Source organism: Amblyraja radiata, chromosome 3 (genome assembly GCF_010909765.2).
Source record: "Amblyraja radiata isolate CabotCenter1 chromosome 3, sAmbRad1.1.pri, whole genome shotgun sequence".
Lineage (NCBI taxonomy): Eukaryota > Metazoa > Chordata > Chondrichthyes > Rajiformes > Rajidae > Amblyraja > Amblyraja radiata.
Window position 1 is genome coordinate 90,261,339 of NC_045958.1, and position 20,016 is coordinate 90,281,354.

Below are 20,016 nucleotides of genomic sequence, written 5' to 3' on the forward strand. Positions count from 1 at the left end.
CATCCGTGGTCGGGGCCATAAACCCTCTGTAGTCGCCGCTACGGACGGCCGGATGTACAGGCCCTCTCATCGGGATGATTGAAACTCCAACTTCGGGACGATCGAACACACTCCATGGCTTGGAGTGCCACTTCCCTACCGGAGACCGCGGCTTCAGGATGGTATATGCCGCAGGCTGGCGGTCGGAGCTCTTCTCCAGCGATCCCCGGCAAGGAATCTCAGACTCTGGATGGTAAATCCACGCCACGCCCTTGGCTAGATGCTCCGCAGACCACAGCCCCATGATGTCAAAGACACCAGGCCAGCGATCGGAGCACTCCTTTCTGGCGACCCTCAGCAAGGGTTCGCCACGCTCCGCGATGGAAAAGTCCACGCTGTGCCCGCTGCTGAAGCTCTGGGCCCAACTCCGGGAAAGGCCACTCCAATCCAAGTTGTTAGACCATGAGAGGGGAGGTGTAGAAGTGACATGGAAATAGTTGGTTTCCCCCTTTCCCACCCCACCACCCCCCACATAAGACACACTGAGAGACACCACAACAAACACTTAGACACTTAAAAAACCCCCAAAAAGTTGAAATAACGAACACGCTGCTGGTAGGGCAGCCGACTCGCAGCGCTGCCTTAGTTGCTGCCTTACAAAGCCAGAGACCTGGGTTCAATCCTGACTAGGGGTAGTGTCCATACGGAGTTTGTACATTCTCCCCGTGACCAAGTGGGTTTTCTCCGGGTGCTCTGGTTTCCTCCCACTGTCCAAAGACGTGCAGGTTTGAAGGTTAATTGATTTCTGTAAATTGTCTCTTGTGTGTAGGATAGAACTAGTGTGAGTGGGTGATCGATGGCTAGCACAGGCGCTGTATCTCTAGAACTAAAAACTAATATTAAAACTAGATGGCAGCATTTGTTTAAACTTCATGACAATAGGGTGAAGGAAGACACAAAATGCTGAAGTAACTTAATGGGTCAAGAAAGAAGAAAATAGGTGACATTTCAGGTTGAGACCCTTTTTCAGACTAAGAGTCAGGGGGAAGGTACAAAGAACAAATGAATGAAAGGTTATGAAAGGAACAAATCAAAGCCATCACTGATGATCAAGGAAAGGTGGAGCCCACAATGGTCCATTGTTGGATGTGGAAAAGATAATAACGAGTGGATACAAGCAGTGAAACTAAGCAAGATGCCAGTGAAACTAGCAAGACAACTAGAGTGGGGGAAGGACAAAGAGAGAATGAATGCAAGGGTTACTAGAAAGTAGAAAAATCTAATTTCATACCACTGGGTTGTAAGCTGCCCAGGCAAAATATGAGGTGCTGAGCCTCCAATGGCCTCACTCTGACAGTGCCTATTCTGTTATAAGTCCCTATGAGCAGCGACTGAGTTACACGGTGTCCTTAATTGTGGCTCGGATATGCTCGTTTCTTAGTCATTCATCAATGTTGTTGACAATGTGTGAAATCGGTTGCTGTCCCACGGCTCGGCAGCGGTCTCCTCACCTTTGAGCCAAAAGGTCGAGTGTTCTCTTCTCACTTCAGAGACTTGACCTTACAAGCAACACTGACAGGATGCGAGTCAGTGCGTGCCACACCGCTGACTGAACTACTGCCCGCTCTTGCTCCGATCTACATGCATTTCCCCAGGCAATGTGCTGAACAAAGTTTCCTCGGTGTCTTCTACAATATGTACCATTCCATCAATGTCGCCATGATAGATACTCTGGTTGTTAGAGAATGGTGCCAGAAGTGCCTGTCATGTTTCCTGCAGCAGAACCAGAAGCCACACTTTAGCCGTGTTACACTGGCTGACACTAACATTGTAAAACATATTGCAGTACAGACACACAAAGTGCTGGAGTGACATGGGTCTAAAAGGAGAGGGGAAAGATTTAATAGGAACCTGAGGGGCAACTTTTTCTCTCAGAGGATTGTGGGTGTATGGAATGGGCTGCCAGGGGAGGTAGTTGAGGCAGGTAATATCACAACATTTCAAAGACATTTGGACAGGTACGTGGACTTGGAGAGATTTAGAAAGAAATGGACCGAATGCAGGCAGGTGGGACTAGTGTAGATGGGGCTTGTTGGTCGGCGTGGGCAAGTTGGGCCGGAGGGCATGTTTCCATGGCGTAAGACTGTATGACTATGAGTGTTACGGTAATTCACCCACCTGTCCCGTAAGAATATTTCTTTCAAGAAGTGATCCCAGTGAAACACGCGACTGAAGATTTAACAAATGTCTTTATCAATTTCATTCCTTCAAGGCCGCAACACATGCGAAAGATGGAATCTCAATCGCAATTATCTTTAATTAAGATAAATGAATGTTGCTCGCTCAACTGCTCAGTGTGACATTAACATGACAAGTGCTGCCTCTTTCCTGAGTTTGACACTTATGAAGAGCTCTCCGAGTGATTACTGAAGAGCCAAATTAGATTTATGTCAAAAAGGAATCTTGGCATCTGCCCGCACATGAGAAAAGTTGATGTGATAATTTAGCCGCAATTATCAGAACCGCCGTTCACTGTGCAGGTGGAAATGGTTTGAGGTTATGACATGGGACGTAGAACAGAGAACATAGAACATAGAACAGTACAGCACGCAATGCTAGCATTTATTTCAAATGGGCTAGAATACAAAAACAGGGATGTAATGCTGAGGCTCTAGAAGGCGTTGGTCAGGCCACATTCGGAGTATTGTGAGCAATTTTGGGCACCATATCTGAGGAAGGACGTGCTGGCTCTGGAGATGGTCCAGAGGAGGTTTACAAGAATGATCCCAGGAATGAGTAGGTTAATCTATGATGAGTGTTTGTCGGCACTGGGCCTGTACTGGCTGGAGTTTAGAAGAATGAGCGAGATCTTATTGAAATGTACCGAATAGTGAAAGGCTTGGATAGAGTGGATGTGCAGAGGATGTTTCCACTAGTGGGAGAGTCTAGGAGTTGAGGTCATAGCATCAGAATTAAAGGACTGTCCTTTAAGAAGATGAGAAGGAATTTCTTTAGTCAGAGGGTGGTGAATCTGTGGAATTCTTTGCCACAGAAGGCTGTGGAGGCCAGGTCAATGGATATTTTTAAGGCAGAAAGGTTCTTGATTAAAACAGGTGTCAGGGGTTATGGGGAGAAGGCAGGAGCATGGGGTTAGGAGGGAGAGAGATCAGCCATGATTGATTGGCAGAGTAGACTTGATGGGCTGAATGGCCTAATTCTGCTCCTATCACTTATGTCCTTATGACCATATGAGCGCAGGAACAGGCCCTTTGGCCCACAATGCCTATGCCAAACATCAATGATTCAATGATTTGTTATTGTCACATGTAACTAGGTCCAATTAAATTCTTGGCTTTACGTACAATCTGGTAAAATCGTACAGCACCGGGGCAGTACACAAGAGTTACTTGTAACTACGACAAAGTTACAAAAAGTTAATTGAACGGTTGTATGCTCTGCTCGCAGTGACAAACCAGGCCTGCCACCGCATGTGGTAGCTGGTTCTCAGTGGCCCCCCACCAGGTCCCCCCTGATTCAATCTTGGCTGATTTATCTTTCCCTCTCAACCCCACTCTCCTGTCTTCTCCCCATAACCCCTCACACCCGTACAAATCAAAAATCTGTCAATCTCCGCATTAAAAATATCCAACGATTTGGCCTCCGCATCCGTCTGTGGCAATGGATTCCACAGATTCACCACCCTCTGACTAAAGAAATTCCTCCGCATCTCCATTCTATAGGTACGCTTAAAGTTGTTTGGGCATTAAATAACAGATTAATATATCGTATAGCGTCTAATTTTCTTTAACATTTTGGAAGGAGGCAATTTGGCCCATTTAGTCTATGCCAACTCACACTTCCACATAGAGAGTCATAGGGAAGTACAGCACAGAAACCTGCTCTTTGGCCCATTGAGTCATAACAATCATTAGTTACCTGTTTTACACTCATTATACATTAACTCAAAATTTTATTCTCACCAAATCTACCACTCAGCTCCCCACCCGAGGAGATTAGCATTGGCCAATTAACCTATGCGTGTCTTCGGGATGTGGGAGAAAACCGGAGGACTGGAAGAAGGTTGCTGAATGAGCTTGTTATCTATATTACATCGCGAGGTATGTCAGCAGTTTCTGAACATCATCCCTCTCCCCTTCTGCTTGTAGATAAGGGCGATTAGTACGGGGGTCAGGGGTAATGGGGAGAAGGCAGGAGAATGGGGTGAGAGGGAAAGATAGATGAGCCATGATTGAATGGCGGAGTAGGCTTGATGGGCCGAATGACCTAATTCTGCTCCTATCACTTGTGACCTTATGAACTTATGATGGTGTCCTTCCACATCAAATCTGGAATGTTCCCAGTCTGACACACAGTATTAAATGCTTGCAGCACATCTCATGTTGTACTGTCCCACAAAACCATGCACAACACTACAGGCAAGCCACTACTGACATTCTGACAAGAAGTACAGAATGGAAACAGGCCCTTCGTCCCAACCTGTGCATGCCAACCTAGATCTCCTTCTGAGCTACTCACGTTTGCCTGCATTTGGCCCATATGCCTCTAAACCTTTCCTATCCATGTACCCGTCCAAATATCTTTTAAATGCTGTCATAGTGCTTCTCTCAGACAGGTCTATTCACTTCCTTATAGGGTGGCACAGTGGCGGAGAGGTAGAGTTGCTACCTTACAGCGCCAGAGACCCGGGGTTCAATCCTGATTACGGATGCTGTCTGCACGTGGTTTGTACGTTCCTCCTGTGACCTGTGTGGGTTTCCTCTGGGTGCTCTGGTTTCCTCCCATATTCCAAAGATATACAGGTTTGTAGGTTAATTGGCTTCTGTAAAAATTGTTCGTAATGTGCAGGATAGAGCAAGTATATGGGGATCTCTGGTCGGTGTGGACGGTGGGGTAAAGGGCCTGTTTCCACGCTGAATCTCCAAACCAAACTAAACAAAAATTAGAGGAGGGTGTTGTAAAGGGAAAGTCTTTCCATGATAAGAACGTCTATGATCAGAGCTCACAAGATTGGGCTGATCTAAAAGATATGTTCTTTGTGTTTAAGGGCGGCACAGTGGTGTGGCTGATCGAGCTGCTGCTTCACAGCACTAGAAAACCGAGTTCGATCCTGACCTCGGGTACTATCTGTGTGGTGTTTGTACATTTTCCCCGTGACCATGTGGGTTTTCTCTGGGGGCTCCGGTTTCCTCACACACTCCAAAGCCGTGCAGATTCGTAGGTTAATCAGTTTCTGTAAATTGTCCCTAGTGTGTAGGCTTTGAAAGTGGGATAACATAGAACTAGTGTACAGGTGGTTGTGGGTGGACATGAACCCAGAGGGCCGAAGGGCCTGTTTCCACACTGTATCTTTACACTAAACTAAAAAACTAAACCTAATACAGGCAGGACCTTGATTAATGTCTCCATTTGATCCTAAAATTTTGCTCCTGACGTTTGATAGTGAAGCCCCTCTCAGAACAAGCTCAGATGTATTACTTTGCAAATTGCTGTCAATTAATTTTCCTCTTATAATAAATAAATGGGCATTCAAATCTCAACCATACTGTCTTAATTTGGTGGTATTATTTTACATAGGCGCTTACACTCAGCAAATTGTGCTAAGTGTTGGCAATTGCAGTTTTAAGCTGTTAATGGTAATCTTCTTTCAAAATTCTTGGAAGAAGAAAGCTCTCACAAAAATTGGAATATTTCCTGTTGTTTTTATTTCATTCATTTTTGAGATGCTGCCAGGACTCGAGGGTCTGAGCTACAGGGAGAGGTTAGGCAGGCTGCGATACTATTCCTTAGATAGCAGGAGGATGAGGGGTGATCTTATGACGGTGTATAAAATCATGAGAGAAATAGATTGGGTAAACGCACATGTAAAATGGCTAACTGAAGGAAATATGTCAGCAGCTGTCTGTGTGGAGTTTACACATTCTCCCTGAGACCACGTGGATCTCTTTTGGGTGTTCCAATTACCTCCCACGTCCCAAAGACACGCAGGTCATCAAGTTGGTTTGCCACCATTAACTGCTGCAGGTACGTATGTAGGTGGGTGGTAGAGTCTGTGGAGCTAATGGGAAAGTGGGGAAAAGATAAAATGCTGGATTATTCTAGGATTGGTGTAGATTGATGGTTGGTTCAGAGATGATGAGCTATGCTATCTGTTTCTAAAACATCAAGCAGTACTGTCATGCTAGTTCGATTTTGCGTCTTATATCCCATTTTAAGAATTGCAAAATATTAAGATAGAAAATTCTATAATGTCTGAACACGATACCCAGTTAAACTAATCACATCTGCCTGCATGTGATCCATATCCCTCCATTCCCTGCATATCTATATACCTATCTTGATAATTCCTTTATTATCATGTGTACCAAGGTACAGTGAGGTTTGTTTCTGCACACAGTTCAGTAAGACCTGCAGCCGACCTTGCAGGTGCAGAAGGTAACATCCCCCTCCCCCACCAGTTCTTCTTACCGGCCCTTTGTCCAGCGACTGCCGCCATTGCCGTCTCCCTCCACCTCCTCTCCGGTTCATGGTGTTCAGGGGCGAGCAAGGGCCGGGCTCGGCAGCTTCCCTCTCCCGGTTCCACGAAGGGCAAGCCAAACCTGCTGGCCTCTTAAGCCTCATCATCAGCGTTATTGTATCTCACTCCACTACCACCCGTGACAACATGCTCCAGACACACACCACCCACTGCGTACACTAACTTGGCCCGCACATCTCCTTTAAACTTTGCTTCCTCTTCTCTTTAAGCTATGCCCTCTAGTCTTTGACATTTCCACCCTCGGAAAAAGCTTCTGAATTTCCCATCCTGCCTATATCCCTCTTCACATGGTAGGAACGTGGAGAAAATCCACATGTAAGCCATGCGTTCACAGGGGGAACGGGCAAATACCCCACTGACAATCCCCGAGATCAGGATTGATCCTGGGTCATCAGGTCTGTGCGGCAGCAGCGCTGCATTGTCTGACATAGAAACAGAAAATAAGTGCAGGAGTAGGCCATTCGGCCCTTTGAGCCAGCACCACCATTCAATATGATCATAGCTGATCATTCAGAATCAGTACCCCATTCCTGCTTTCTCCTCATATCCCTTGATTCCATTGGCCCTAAGAGCTAAATCTAACTCTCTTGAATACATCCAGTGAATTGGCCTCCATTACATTCTGTGGCAGAGAATTCCACAGATTCACAACTCTTTGGGTGAAATCTTTTTTCCTCATCTCAGTCCTAAATGGTCTACCCCTTATTATATAAACTGTGACCCCTGGTTCTGGACTGTCCAATCCCTTAATAATTTTATCCGTTTCTATATGTTTCTAAAAGACCCAATTTTATATGTTTCTCTTAGATCTTGACCTCTGATTTTCCTGGTGGTAGGGTTAACAGATTCTGGGAATGCTCTAAGGGCGGCACAGTGGCGCAGCGCCAGAGACCCGGGTTCAATCCTGATTATGGGTGCTGTCTGCATGGAATTTGAATGTTCGCCTCATTACCTTCGTGGTTTTTTTCCAGGAGCTGTTTCCTCCCACACTCCAAAGATGTGGGGGTTTGTAGATTAATTGGCTTTGGTAAAAATTATAAATTGTCCCTTGTGTGTAGGTAGGACAGTGGTAGTGTAATGATAATCGCTGGTTGGCGCGGAATCAGTGGGCCTAAGGGCCTGTTTCCGCGCTGTATCTCAAAACTAATGCTGCTTGACATGCTAAGTTCCTCCAGCCATCTGGTTTTGGCTCGGGATTCCAGCATCTGCAGTCTGTGTGTCTACACTCAGTTAGATCCTGACAAATATCGCAAGTGAAAGATGCTGCACTCTCTCTCTCTCTCCATGAAGTGTGACATCCAGGTGTTCGTGCCCAGTGACTGACTAACTACCTACTCCCACAACTATCCCACGACAATCCCACGACAATGCTTTTATCCACATTGTTATCCTGGCAAATCCACTGACTAAGGAAAAAAAAAAACTTTATCCAGTTTTGACTATTGAAATCACAACGCCCGGAAACTGGTGCAATCTCGATTGCAATTAACTTTAATTGAGATAAATGAACACTGCTCATTCAACTGTTCAGTGTGACATTAACATTTCGAGCTGACTGCGACACTTATTAAGAACTCTCAGTGTGATTACTGAAGAGACAAATTAAATTTGTGTCAAAGTGAAAACTCAGTGCCTACCTGTGGTGGAGAAGAAGCAACAGGAGGTGATATTGTAATTTACCCCTAATTATCGCAAGAATGTTCGGCTGCAAGGAGGTGCTGTGAACCAGAGTCCAAGTTTATGTCAAACCACACTTAGCGCCCAGTGAGTGGTTTAAGGAGCATACTCAGGGAGAAGGCTTAGGAAGTTCTGCATGTCCCCAACTACATATCTATCATTAACGCCGCGTCCACGCCGACCCGCGATCACCTGTGTACTAGTTCTATCCTCGGCACTAGGGACAATTTACCGAAGCCAATTAGCTTACAAACCTGTACGTCTTTGGAGCGTGGGAGGAAACCAGAGCACCTGGAGAAAACCCACAGGGAGAAAGTACAAACTCCGTACAGACAGTACCCATAGTCAGGATTGCATCTGGCTCACCTTGGCAGTATGTTGGATTATAATGTGACCTTTTCTTGCACACTTATGCCCTGGTAAATAAATGTAATTCCTGGGAAGAGGATTGTGTGAAGAGCTCAAAAATCCCAGAAAACCAGGAAATCAGGAAACCAGTCCAGTGCATGAAATAGTTTATCATCATGTTTGTCAGAAAGATGTGATCTTATTGACATCCACAGAGATTAATTTTGAGCTTCATTCTAACAATGGATGACCAGGCTCTGTACCCGCTGTGCTTTTATAGCTAGAGTCTTATAGGTTGGGACACAAGGGCGCAGGGTGCACTAATAAACATCTCAAAATAATTATATTGTGGTGCTAATTCAAAGTGTTCAATAAACCAGAACTGATAACATCCTGACAGTCAAGAGAAGCAATAAAAAAAGTGTTAGATGAAAATCATCTGTGATCTAAATAAATTGTGGAGCAGTGTCAGAATCGCCTCATATTTCCTGGTTATATGGCTTCCGAGGTTTTATATAATCGGAAGCAAAATTGGGAAGAAGGGGGAAAGGTGGTCAATTAGCCCTTCAATTACTTCTACAGGAGTTGTAACACCTGTCCCTACACCACCAGGTACCCCAGCAGTCCTTCTGGGTGAGACAGAGGTTCACAGGCACCTCCTCTAACCTCATCTACTGCATCTGGTGTTCCCGAAGTGGTCTCCTGCATATCGGTGAGACCAATCGTAGGCCCGCCAACTGCTTTGCCGAACACTTATGCTCGGTCAGCCAAGGCCTTCAGGATTTCCTGGCTACTGACCACATTAACACTTCTTCCCATTCCCATGCTGACCTTTCCACCCTGGGCCTCCTCCATTGCCAGAATAAGGCCACATAAGGCCCACATAAGAGATTAGTATACAAACTTAAAGCACACGGCATTGGGGGTTCAGTATTGATGTGGATAGAGAACTGGCTGGCAAACAGGAAGCAAAGAGTAGGAGTAAACGGGTCCTTTTCACAATGGCAGGCAGTGACTAGTGGGGTACCGTAAGGCTCAGTGCTGGAACCCCAGCTATTTACAATGTATATTAATGATCTGGATGAGGGAATTGAAGGCAATATCTCCAAGTTTGCGGATGACAGTAAGCTGGGGGGCAGTGTTAGCTGTGAGGAGGATGCTAGGAGACTGCAAGGTGACTTAGATAGGCTGGGTGAGTGGGCAAATGTTTGGCAGATGCAGTATAATGTGGATAAATGTGAGGTTATCCATTTTGGTGGCAAAAACAGGAAAGCAGACTATTATCTAAATGGTGGCCGACTAGGAAAAGGGGAGATGCAGCGAGACCTGGGTGTCATGGTACACCAGTCATTGAAAGTAGGCATGCAGGTGCAGCAGGCAGTGAAGAAAGCGAATGGTATGTTAGCTTTCATAGCAAAAGGATTTGAGTATAGGAGCAGGGAGGTTCTACTGCAGTTGTACAGGGTCTTGGTGAGACCACACCTGGAGTATTGCGTACAGTTTTGGTCTCCAAATCTGAGGAAGGACATTATTGCCATAGAGGGAGTGCAGAGAAGGTTCACCAGACTGATTCCTGGGATGTCAGGACTGTCTTATGAAGAAAGACTGGATAGACTTGGTTTATACTCTCTAGAATTTAGGAGATTGAGAGGGGATCTTATAGAAACTTATAAAATTCTTAAGGGGTTGGACAGGCTAGATGCAGGAAGATTGCTCCCGATGTTGGGGAAGTCCAGGACAAGGGGTCACAGCTTAAGGATAAGGGGGAAATCCTTTAAAACCGAGATGAGAAGAACTTTTTTCACACAGAGAGTGGTGAATCTCTGGAACTCTCTGCCACAGAGGGTAGTCGAAGCCAGTTCATTGGCTATATTTAAGAGGGAGTTAGATGTGGCCCTTGTGGCTAAGGGGATCAGAGGGTATGGAGAGAAGGCAGGTACGGGATACTGAGTTGGATGATCAGCCATGATCATATTGAATGGCGGTGCAGGCTCGAAGGGCCGAATGGCCTACTCCTGCACCTAATTTCTATTTTTCTATGTTTCTATGTCATGATCGAACACGGGTCTCTAGCGCTGTAAGGCAGGAACTCTACCGCTGTGCCACAGTGCCGCCCCTTATTCTATGTTCTATGTTCATTCAGTGATACGCACAACAGCATCTAGTAACATAACATCCGGGTCCGCCACGACATAGAGCTTTTCTTCCGTCGCCTCTGCCTCCGTGCCTGTTTCTATGGGACAGTGTCCTCACCACCCAGTGATGACTCCTTCTCCCATCTCCACCAGTCCCCCTCTTGGACTCCCGCGGATGGCCCTCTACCCTCTTTAGACCTTTCTATTTCCAACTGCCGGCGTGACATCAACCGTCTCAACATTTCCACTCCCCTTACCTACTCTAACCTCTCCCAACCAGTCTTAAGGGCCTGTCCCACGAGAATGCAACTGCATGCGACAACCGCGACCAAACCAGAAGCGGGGGCCGCGCGGAGGTCGAGTGATCCCGTGCGAGTTGACGTGAAGTTCGAGCGAAGGAGTATGCCGTCAAGACGCGGCGTACGGCGTCAAGACGCTGCGCACGCCAGTCGAGGCGGTGCGTACGGCCTCAATGTGGCTGCAGAATTTTTGGACAGTGTCAGTTTTTCGGAGCCTCACGCAATGTCGGGACCAGCTCCGCACAACTCCATACGGCTCTGGCAATCGAAGTGGGACCGGCCCCGCGAGGCCGTACGGCTCAAGTGACCACGTTAGGTCTTGCTTGCCGCATGCAGCCGCATGCTCGTGGGACAGGCACTTTACTGTCTCCGACTACATTTTAACTCTGTTTGCTTTGTTGTTTTCACACCTTACACTTCCTTATCTATACACTTCCTTATCTATGAACCTCCCACTCCCCTGATATCAGTATGAAGAAGGGTCTCCACCCGAAACGTCGCCCATTCCTTCTCTCCAGAGATGCTGCCTGTCCCGCTGAGTTACTCCAGCATTTTGTGTTGGTCTTTGATTTACACCTGCACCTGCAGTTCCTTCCTAAACATACATACCACATTGTCAAGTCCCACTTACATCTCAATTTAACAAGTGAATCATAATTAATCAGCCAGGCAACAAGGGCTATCATTTCTGAGCTACCTCTAGTGAAGCAACTCTCCGGTGTGTTACATTCTCTGCGCACATTAACACCGCTAACCTTTAAACACCCTTAAAAGTTTTCTCCATGATTTATACCATTCGCAACCAGTTCCATGAGTTACAGAGGTTGACGGCTAATTAACACCCACTTGCATAGTTTAATGAGTAGTGATAAATTCTAGGCCCTTCTTTGGCAGTTTTTAATTACCAGTAATTACATGCCACATAAATTGCAGAGTTTGTTGTGTTACTGAGTAAATTCTTCCTAATTTACCGCTTGGAGATTGGCGATCTGTCTGTTGGATTAAATGTCAAGAGGTTAATCAAACACATCCATTTGTAATAATATGGTATAAAATCCCGCTCAGCCGGTCCCAAAACACAGATTACGTACAGCTGAGTAGGCTGAACTACAAGTATCGTCTCTCTTTTCTGTCTTCCATTTCATTACGACAGGGGCTTTTAAAATACCAAGGATCTGAAAAAGGGTTTCGACCCGAAACGTTGCCTGTTTCCTTCGCTCCATAGATGCTGCCTCACTCGCTGAGTTTCTCCACTATTTTTGTCTACCTAAAATACCAAGGAGTTAGTTTTACTCGATGATGAGAACAATTACTTCAGAGATACAGCATGGAAACAGGCCCTTCGGCCCACCGTATCCACACAGACCAGCAATCCTCCAGTACACTAGCACTATCCTTCACATTAGGGACAATTTACAGAAGCCAAATATCCGACTAGCTATACGTCCAAACTCCGTACAGACTCCACCCATAATCAGGATCAAACCTGGGTCCCTGGAGCTGTAAGGCAACAACTCAACAACCACGCCTCTGTGCCTCCCTCAAATGAATAGAAATTAGCTCAGCTGGTACTTACAAGACATAAATAATTAAATGAAATCAGGTTAAGCTAACCATGTTATTTTACAATGTAAAAAAAAAGAGCTACAGATGCTGGTTTATACCAAAGATATGTCTCTGGAGAAAATGGATAGGTGACGTTTCGGGTCGGGACCTTTCTTCCGACTGATTAAAGTGGCGGAGTGGGGGAAGGGAACTAGAAGCAAGGAAATATTTTAAGGACAAATCGAGGCCAGCAACAGATGATCTCAGGCATGGAGGTTTACTGATGGGCTGATTTGTTGATTCAGATTGTGTCTTTCATATTCCTTTACAATCTTCTTCTTCTTTGGGTCGAGGATGATTTGCTTCCACAATGGGTCCCTTAGCTCAGGAATGGTGATTGAGCCAGTGTGGGACTCCCCCACAGATAGGGTGGGGGAAGGAGAAGCTGGTGAGATGAATTCACTCCCTCTGAGTATGTGTGCTATCCCTAAACGTATGTGGGCTATGACATGGTGGGACTCTACCTTTTCAGATTTTTAAGTTTTTGTTTTCAGAGATACAACGTGGAAACCGGTCCTTCGGCCCACCAGGTCTGTGCCAACCAGCGATCCCCGCACACGAATACTATCCTACACACACTGGGGACAATTTACAATTTTAACAAGCAAATTAGCAATTAAACCTGTGCCTTGGAGCATGGGAGGAAACCCGAGCTCCTGGCGAAAACCCACGCGGGTCATGGGAAGAACGTACAAACTCTGTACAGAGAGCACCCATATTCAGGATTGAACCTGGGTCTCTGCTGCTGTATGGCAGCAGCTCTACCAGCTGTGCCACTGTGCTGTGCCACTGTGTGCCACTGTGCCACCCCTTCTTTCCTTCTTATCTCGAGTTACAGAGTTGCAGAGTTGTACAGCAGAGGAACTGACCCTTCAGCCCAGAACATTCATGCCGACCTTTGTTGTCCATCTAGACTACTCCCGTATGCCTGCATAGGTGACATATCCTTTCAATATCCTGGCTGTTGAAGGGGCCTGTCTAAATGCTTCCCAATGTCAATCTAATTCCACAATCTCCACTGACAGTAATTTCCAGACATCAACTACTCTCTGTGTAGAAAATGTATCCTTCAGATCTTCTTTGCAATATATCCTCTCACCTTAAACCTATGTGAAAATCTCAGAGCAGGGGCAAAATATTTGGACTATCCACCCAATCCGAGCCGTACACTAACACTATCGTACACATTAGGGACAATTTACAATTTTTGACAAAGCCAATTAACTTACAAACAATTCTCCCAATTTGGCTAGCCCGTGCTGTCTCCTCCCCTTCCTTCACCCTCTAGCTGTCTCCTCCCACCCTCCCATCCGCCCGCCCTCGGGCTCCTCCTCCTCCTCCCTTTTTCCTTCTTTCTTTCCCCACCCCCCATCAGTCTGAAGAAGGGTTTCGGCCCGAAACGTCGCCTATTTCCTTCGCTCCATAGATGCTGCTGCACCCGCTGAGTTTCCCCAGCAATTTTGTGTACCTTCTAACTTACAAACCTGTACACCTTTGGAGTGTGGGAGGAAATCGGTGCAGCCGGAGAAAATCCACACAGTCACGGGAAGAACGTACAAACTCTGTACAGACAGCACCTGTAGTTAGGTTCAAACCCGTGTCCCTGGCACTGCAAGGTAGCAACTTGACCGCTGCGCCACTGTGCGGCCCATCTTCCATTCATTTGCCGATGAGAGACAGGACATTTAACACCCAATCAAGACCAGGAAATCTTCTACAGCATGGAAACAGGCCCTTTGGCCCACCTTGTCCATGCTGGCATGTGGTTGTCATGAAAATGCTGGATGTCTTTAAGAGGACCTTTGAGGGCAAATGGAATGGGAGGAAATGTTGGTTGGATGAGGTAAAATCTGGTGGGAGGAGATTGCCTGGGAAGCATAAACTCGATGGGCTGAATGGCCTAATTCTGCTCCTATATCTTAACGATCCCAAAACTGGCAGGTTAATTCGACACTGCAACTTGCCCCTGGTGTGCTGGTTCTTCTTCTTCTTCTTCTCGCAACTGAGGCAGCAGACGTTATGTAACGCCCTCCAGTTGCTGTAGCCAGTTCAATGTGCTGTTGTCGAGGGCCGTGAGGTCTACCCCTCCACCAGGGGGCCGGAGGACAGCGCAGTCGAAGATGACGTGCTGCGCTGTTTGCTGGTCTGCACCACACGCGCGGGCTGCTGATGAACGCAGCCCCCAGCGATGCATGGTTGCGTTCAACTGGCTGACCCCTGTACGGAGCCGGTTCTGGGTGACCCACTCTTTGCGGGGTAGGTCCGAGCCAGGTGGGGCTGTGGTGTTCAGTGCAACAGTGAATTGAGGAGGTTGCGAAGTCTGTTCCCAGCTGGTTCTCCATGCTCCTAGTGATTTGAAACTGGAGCAACAGAGGGTCGCTGCATGACGGGAGAAGGGGCAACGAGACGACAGGCGTTGAGGTCCCAGTTGCTGTGCGTTCTGGGCGAGGTGGTGCAAAGGAGGTTTGGCATCCGAAGGGGCCTTGCACACCAGTCTGTGAGTGAAGTACTCTCTGCGAAGCTTGGCGGGTGCGATACCTGCGAGCACCGGCAGAAGATCCGTCGGAGTAGGACGTAGGCAGCCGGTGATGATCCACATGGTGTCATTGAGGATGGTGTATAGCTTGCTAGTATGAGCGCTGCGGCACCATGCTGGGGTGGCGTACTCAGCGGCGCTGTACACGAGTGCAAGAGCATTGGTGGTGACATGGACTTAATGCAGCCAAATGGGAAAGTATTGGCGTGGACTAGTTTCCATGCTGTATGAGTCCATGAATATATCATTGTGTGTAGTTTAGTTTTATTAACCTGTTTGAATATGTAAATATACTCACATTTATTTCATTGCTGGAACTGTAGGGCTCAATTAAAACATCTAAAGTTTTATTGATTTGGAAAAGCCTCAGAAACATATTCTGTACAGCTAATTAAAAGTCATATTCCGAATACTTTGTCAAAACAATCTGATGAAATATTATACGGTTTACAACAGACATACTGCAGGAGGATGTGAAGGTTTAGACTTCACACTATAAACTTTGTAGATACAGTGTAAAAACAAGCCCTTCGACCAACCGAGTCCACGCTGGCCCGTACACTAGCACTATCCGACACACTAAGGATAATTTGACAATTCTACCAAAGCCAATTAACCTACAAACCTGTGCGGCTTTGGATAGACACAAAATGCTGGAGTAACTCAGCAGGACAGGCAGCATCTCTGGAGAAAAGGAATAGATTACATTTTGGTTCAACATTCTTCTTCATACAGACTCAGACTACAGGTCTCAATCTGAAGAAGGGTCTCGACACAAAATGCCACCTATTCCTTTTCTCCAGAGATGCTGCCTACCCCCTGAGTTACCAGGACTTTGTGTCCTATTCAGGGAATATTTGATTGAGGATGAGCGTTGATTGTACTGAAGAGCAAACAGACTTGAAGGACTGTCTATATTCAGTTTAAACTAGCATCTGCAGTTCCTTCCTACACTATACGTCTTTAGAATGTGGGAGGAGCACTCTGAGGGAGAATATACAAATTCCACACAGACAGCATCCATGATCAGATTAAAGGCGGGTCTCTGGCACTGTAAGGACAGCCACTATTCCGCTGGGCCTTGACCAACATTATTCGTTTGTTGCGTGTCACAGTGGCGCAGCGGTAGAGTTGTTGCCCTACAACGCCAAAGACCCAGGTTCGATCCTGGCTACGGGTGCTGTATGGAGTTTGGATGTCCCCCCTGTGATCGTGTAGTTAGTTGGCTTCTGTAAATTGTCCCCCATGTGTTGGATAGAATTCATGTACAGGTGATCACTGGTCGGTGCGGACTCGGTGGGAAGAAGGGCCTGTTTCCACATTGTATCTTTAAACTAAACTAAACTAAACTACAACGGACAGATAAGACAAACTTTATTTTCAGCATCTGTCTGTGTGGATATTGCACGTTCTCCCTGTGAACGTGAAGGTTTCCTCCGGGTGCTTCAGCTTCCCCCCACATTCCAAAGACGTGCGGGTTTGAAGGTTCATTTGTTAATTGTAGATTCATAATCCTTAGTATGTAGGGAGAGGATGGGGAAATGGCATAACATAGAACTAGTATGATCTGGCGATCAATAGTCGGCTGGACTCGATGGGCCGAAGGGCAAGTCTCCATGCTGTATTTCTAAACTAAACTAAAATCTGTATGGTCATCCTGCACAACCTACAAGGTCCTATGCACCAATTTGGGAACAGCTCCATCCAAGACTGCAAGAGGTTTCAGAGAATTGTGGTCGCAGCCCAGAACATCACACAAAGCAACCTCCCTTTCCATTGACTCCATTTATACCTCATGCTGCCTCGGCAAGGCTAGCAGCATAATTAAGGACAAGTCTCACCCCGGTCACTTCTTCCCTCCCCCCTCAGGCAATAAACAGTTGACAATAAAGTAAACTAAACTGAGTCTCCAGGGGATTCATTCATTGATTCACCCCTCCTTTTTTCCTCCTTCTTCGTTGACTGTGTTTTTTACAGTAATAAGGACAGCAAGAGATCAGACAATTAGTAGTAGAAATGCACCATGTCCTGTTCTTATCATTGTTCTGATACATTAACTGCATTTCTCTCTGGCTACGCTGCCTGACCTGCTGAGTGCTTCTGCTGTAATTTCAGATTTCCAGAACTTACAGTACTTTTCTCTCTCGGTTTATGTCTAAAAGTACCCACACTAATGGCTGAAGTCATTTTTCATAGTGATTCAAAACTAAATAGGGTTAAATCGGGTCTCACCTTTTGAAATGGCCACTCACCTCCTCACGACGACAGCTTTTATATGTTGCATCCGTTCAGGACACTGCTCCTTTCTTTTGGTTATGAGGCAGTGGGGGGCACGCATGGAAAGATTTCTCATACCAAGAAATATTCAATTTACCGAAGAGCTGCTCCCTGTTCACCATAAAATGATGAAATGGCTCGGGATAGTTCCTTTGTCAATTTCAGTGATTTTCAGTCAGACTATTAGACGAGAGGTGAGGTCTAGAAGCACTTATTGAAAATGACTGTTATTGCTGATAAAACCCATTTTCATCTATATTAATAAAACTGCTGCAGGTTACTGCTCTTAAATATATCAAGAAGTACATCTTAATGGAAAGGAGAAAAGGATGATTGCATTGTCCCTTCGTTTAGTTTAGTTTAGTCGAGTTTACTATTGCCAGGTGTACCGAGATATAGTGAAAATCTTGTTCTTGCTCTCCAGCCAATTCCTTCAGTACATGAATTCAATCAAACACAAGCAAAAGAGGGAAGCAATTGTAAGTGGGTCCTCTTCTGGGGAAGATTTGTAAGACAAAGGAGCAGAATCAGGCTATTTGGCCCATCGAATCTGCTCTGCCATTCGATTGTGGCTGATCTATGTTTCCCTCAACCCCATTCTCCTGCCTTCTCCCCGTAACCTTTGACTCCCTTATTAATTAAGAACTTATCAATCTCCGCTTTAAAAACACCCGTTGACTTGGCCTCCATCACCCTTGAAATTCCCCCTCATCTCCTTTCTAAAGATCCGTGTTTTTATTCTGGGGGCCTGTGCCTTCTGGTCCTAGACACTCCCACTAGTGGAAACATCCTCTTCCCATCCACTCGAGGTCTTTCATTCTTCGGCAGGTTACACTGAAAATCCCCTTGTAACTTCTAATCTCCAGCATGTACAGGCACTGTGTCGTCAAACACACCTTGTACGCCAATCATCCCCAGGATCATTCTCGTAAACCTCCTCTGGAGCCTCTCCAACACCAGCACATCCTTGTTGCACTCATCCCCGCAAAGAATTGTTTCATTACGGAGTCATCTTGCAACTTCCAGGTGTCAAGTCTCTCAAAAGTCTGATCTTGGCCAAAGGGGGAAGTGCGATTTCTTAAACTCTCATTTTAAGGCCTGGTATCCTGCATCCATGCAGCAGATGAGCCTGAAAAAGGGTCTCGACCCGAAACGTCACCTATCCATGTTCTCCAAAGATGCTGCCTGTACTGCTGAGTTACTCTAGCGCTTTGTGTCCATGTGTATTAACCAGGGCGGCACAGTTGCACAGCGGTAGAGTTGCTGCCACACATTGCCAGAGATCCAGACTTGATCCTGACCATGGATGCTGTCTATACGAAGTTTGTACATTCTTCGGGTTTCCTCCCACACTCCAAAGACGTGCAGGCTTGTAGGTTAATTGGTTTTGGTAAAAATAGTAAATTGTCCCTCGTGTGTAGGATAGTGCCAGTGTACATGGTGACTGCTGGCCAGCGCGGATTCAGTGGGCTGAAGGGCCTGTTTCCATGCTGTATCTCTAAACTAAACTAAATCTCCAGCATTTGATAATTTAATTTCAGATTTTCAGCATTCACAGTCTCCTGGTGTCTGGAAGGATTGTTTGAAATATTGGCCACCACTTCTTGGAAGCCTAGCTCAACATTTTCTGTTGATATTCCCAATTTCCAGCATGGACAGGGTGTTTCATTGATGCTGCATAAATCAATGTGGAAGCCAGCGTTTGTTGCCTTGAACTGGATTGTTAATTAAAATGTTAATTAAATAAAATACCAGCCATTGAAGATTCATAAAATCTTGCCTTCAGCCCAACTCTATTTAATGCTGGCTTGACCAACATTATTCTGCTGTTGGGAAGGTTGGCAGACCCTTCGGTTCACCGAGATCCCACCGACCAGTGATCACCCTGTACACTTGCTCCATCTTACACACTAGGGTGGCGACGTAATGGCTGCCTCGCCAACAGTCCGTCTTGTCCTTTTCTTTCTTTGTTGTTTTTAGTATGTGTTAAATGTATGTTTTAGTATATCTTTAGGTTTGTGTTATGTGGGGGGTAGGGGGGTGGGGTTGGTGGAAACCTTGTTTAATCTCTTACCCCGACACGAGGTTCGATTTTTTCCGCATTGTATCTCCGTCCGCATTGCGGCCTAATATCGAGGAGCTGACAGCCTCTTGCTGGAGATAGACTATGGGATCTCCAACGGACTTTAACATCACTTGCAGTCTCTGGTTAGGGACCGACTTTGGCAGCTCCAAGCCGGAGGAGGTTCAACCACCCCGACTCGGGAACGTTGATCACCGGCTGCGCAAGCTTCAATCACCCAACTGCGGATGGTTCAACTGACCATGGAAAAATAAAGAGTGAAGACGATTAGACCTTATTGAACCGTTGAGGGACAATTTACAATTTTACCAAAGCCAATTAACTTACAAACCTGCACGTCTTTAGGGTGTGGGAGGAAACTGGAGCAGCCAGAGAAAACCCAGGCAACTCTGCCACTGTGCCACTGTGCCATTTTGTTTAAGAGGCTTTTTTGATAGGCACATGGATGTGCAGGGAATGGCCGGGATTGAAAGGTGCCGGAAGAGAAGATTACTACAACTTGGCATCATGTTCAGCTTGGA